Below are 3,399 nucleotides of genomic sequence, written 5' to 3' on the forward strand. Positions count from 1 at the left end.
CTGTAAATAGGAACTGGACGGGCGGGAGAGGAAACCGGAAGAAAAAAGTTGATTGGGTGGGAGAGGCGAGGGTGTTGTGTCGTTTTTGCGCATGCGCATCAATTTCTGTTGTTCTTCCTCACCCATATGTCGTAGGTGTAATATAATTAGGTTGCAATCCTAACCGCTTTTATCTGTTATTAAGGCCGACTGAATCCAATAGTGCTTCCTTCTTCTTTTTAATAGTTTTATTTGCACATTTTCAGTAGCAAATGCAAGAAATGTTACTCAAAAGAACCCTTTACTTTCCCCTCCCCAGGCATTCCAATGCTTGCTTTGGAGTAGATATGGCTTTATTGTTAGTGTCTGCAGATCGATTACGACTTAAGGCGACCCTATGAATCGGCGACCTCCAATAGCATCTGTTATAAACCACCCTGTTCAGATTTGTAAGTTCAGGTCTGTGGTTTATGGAATCAATCCATCTCTTGTTTGGCCTTCCTCTTTTCCTACTCACTTCTGTTTTTCTCAGCGTTATTGTCTTTTCTAGTGAATCATGTCTTCTCATCATGTGTCCAAAGTATGATAACCTCAGTTTCATCATTTTGACTTCTAGTGATGAAAATGAAATGGACTGCCTTCAAGTCAATCCCGACTTATGGTGACCCTATGAATAGGGATTTCATGGTAAGCGGTATTCAGAGGGGGTTTACCATTGCCTCCCTCTGAGGCTAGTCCTCCCCAGCTGGCTAGGGCCTGCTCAGCTTGCCACAGCTGCACAAGCCAGCCAAGTTCTGGTTTAATTTGTTCTAACACCCAATTATTTGTCTTTTTTGCAGTCCATGGTATGCGCAAAGCTCTCCTCCAACACCACATTTCAAATGAGTTGATTTTTCTCTTATCCGCCTTTTTCACTGTCCAACTTTCACATCCATACATAGGGATTGGGAATACCATGGTCTGAATGATCCTGACTTTAGTGTTCAGTGATACATCTTTGTATTTGAGAGTTCTCTCATAGCTGCCCTCCCCAGTCCTAGCCTTCTTCTAATTTCTTGACTATTTCCTCCATTTTGGTTAATGACTGTGCCAAGGTATTGATAATCCTTCTCCTCGTTGTCAACTTTAAAGTTACATAAATCTCCTGTTATTACTTTAGTCTTCTTGATGTTCAGATGTAGTCCTGCTTTTGTGCTTTCCTCTTTAACTTTCATCAGCATTCGTTTCAAATCATTACTGGTTTCTGCTAGTAGTATGGTATCATCTGCATATCTTAAATTATTGATATTTCTCCCTCCAGTTTTCACCTCTCCATCTTGGTCCAATCCTGCTTTCCATATGATATGTCCTGCGTATAGATTAAACAAATAGGGTGATAAAATACAGCCTTGTCCCATACCCTTCCCGATGGGGAACCAATGGCTTCTCCACAGTCTGTTCTTACTATAGCCTCTTGTCCAGAGTATAGGTTGCACATCGGGACAATCAGATGCTGTGGCACCCCCATTTCTTTTAAAGCATTCCATAGTTTTTCATTATCTACACAGTCAAACGCTTTGCTGTAATCTATAAAGCACAGGGTGATTTCCTTCTGAAATTCCTTGGTCCATTCCAATATGATCTCTGGTGCCTCTTCCCTTTCTAAATCCAGCTTGAACATCTAGCATTTCTCGCTCCATATATGGTAAGAGCCTTTGTTGTAGAATCTTGAGCATTGCTTTACTTGCATGGGATATTAAGGCAATAGTTTGATGATTGCTGCATTCCCTGGGATCCCCTTTCTTTGGAACTGGGATGTATATTGAATGCTTCCAGTCTGTGGGCCATTGTTTTCTATATTTGTTGACAAATTTTTGTCAAAATTTGGACAGATTCAGTCTCAGTAGCTTGTAGCAACACTATTGGTATGCCATCTGTTGTTGGTGATTTATTTCTTCCAAGTATTTTAAGAGCAGCTTTTACCTCACATTCTAAAATGTCTGGTTCTTCATTATGCTGTTCCTCCATGAATGAATCTGTCATCCTTGCATCTCTTTTATAGAGTTTTTCAATGTATTGCTTCCATCTTCCTTTTATCTTGGTCAGTCTGTGTGATTATTCAGTATCCGTACTCTTGGTTTAAATTTCCCTCTAATTTCTCTAATATTTTGGAATAGGGCTCTTGTTCTTCCTTTTTTGTTGTCCTCTTCTATTTCTATACAATAAGCATTGCAATAGTCTTTTTGTCCCTACACACCAGTTGCTGTATTGTTGCATTCAGGGTTCTAACTGTGTTTTTATCTCCTTTTGCTTTTCTTCTGTCTTTAACCATTTTAAAAGTTTCTTCAGTCATCCATTGAGGCCTTTCTCTCTTTTTAACTACAGGTATTTTTTTTTTGCATTCTTCCCTGATAATGTCTCTGACTTCACTCCATAGTTCTTCTGGTTCTTTGTCAACTAAGTTTAAAGCCTCAAATCTGTTCCTTATTTGATCTTTATATTTTTCTGGATGTTATTTAAATTGTATTTTGGCATTATGATTGCTTTGTTGTTCTTTAGCTTTACTCTGATTTTCGATATTACAAGTTCATGATCTGTACTGCAGTCTGCTCCTGGTCTTGTTTTTGCAGAAAGTATGGAACTTCTCTATCTTCTGCTACCAATTATGAATGAATGATTTTATTATTACGGTCATAGACCAGCCAAAGCTACCAATTATTTAATGAATTTGATTCCTATATTGACCATTTGGTGATGTCCACGTGTACAGTTGTCTTTTCAGTTGCTCAAAAAATGTGTTTGCAAAAAACAAATTATTGGCTTCACATAATTCAATAGGTCTTTCTCCTGCTTCATTTTATTTTAACATGGTGAGGGGGTTTGAGAGTGTCGAAGAAGCTAAGAGCAATGCCATCAGGAGTCTAGACCAAGAGGCTAAACTCCTAGCAGGGGCAACCATGGCGGAATTGTTAAAGCTGAGACACCAGACAAAGATGCATCCAAACTCAGAGGAAGGCAATGGTAAACCACCTCTGAAATACCTCTTACCATGAAAATTCTATGAATAGACTGTCCAAAATGCAACACGAGATAGTGCTGGAAGATGAGACCCCCTGGTCAGAAGGCACTCACTGCGCTACTAGGGAAGAACAACTGACAAGTACGAGTAGTGCTGTGACTAATGACACAGCTGAGTCAAAGCTGAAAAGAAGCCCAGAGGCTGATGTGCACAGATGTGAAAGGAGAGTCTGGAATTGTAGGACTTGCACAATAGTAACATGGAATGTGAGAAGTATGAACCAGGGAAAGTTAGAAATTGTACAAGCAAGAAAAGGAACATATCAACATTACAGTACTTGGCGTCAGTGAATTAAAATGGATGGGAATGGGACATTTTTAATCAGGCAACTACAAAATATTTTATGCAGGAAATGAGAAATT

Source organism: Rhineura floridana, chromosome 1 (genome assembly GCF_030035675.1).
Source record: "Rhineura floridana isolate rRhiFlo1 chromosome 1, rRhiFlo1.hap2, whole genome shotgun sequence".
In the NCBI taxonomy this organism is placed as follows: domain Eukaryota; kingdom Metazoa; phylum Chordata; class Lepidosauria; order Squamata; family Rhineuridae; genus Rhineura; species Rhineura floridana.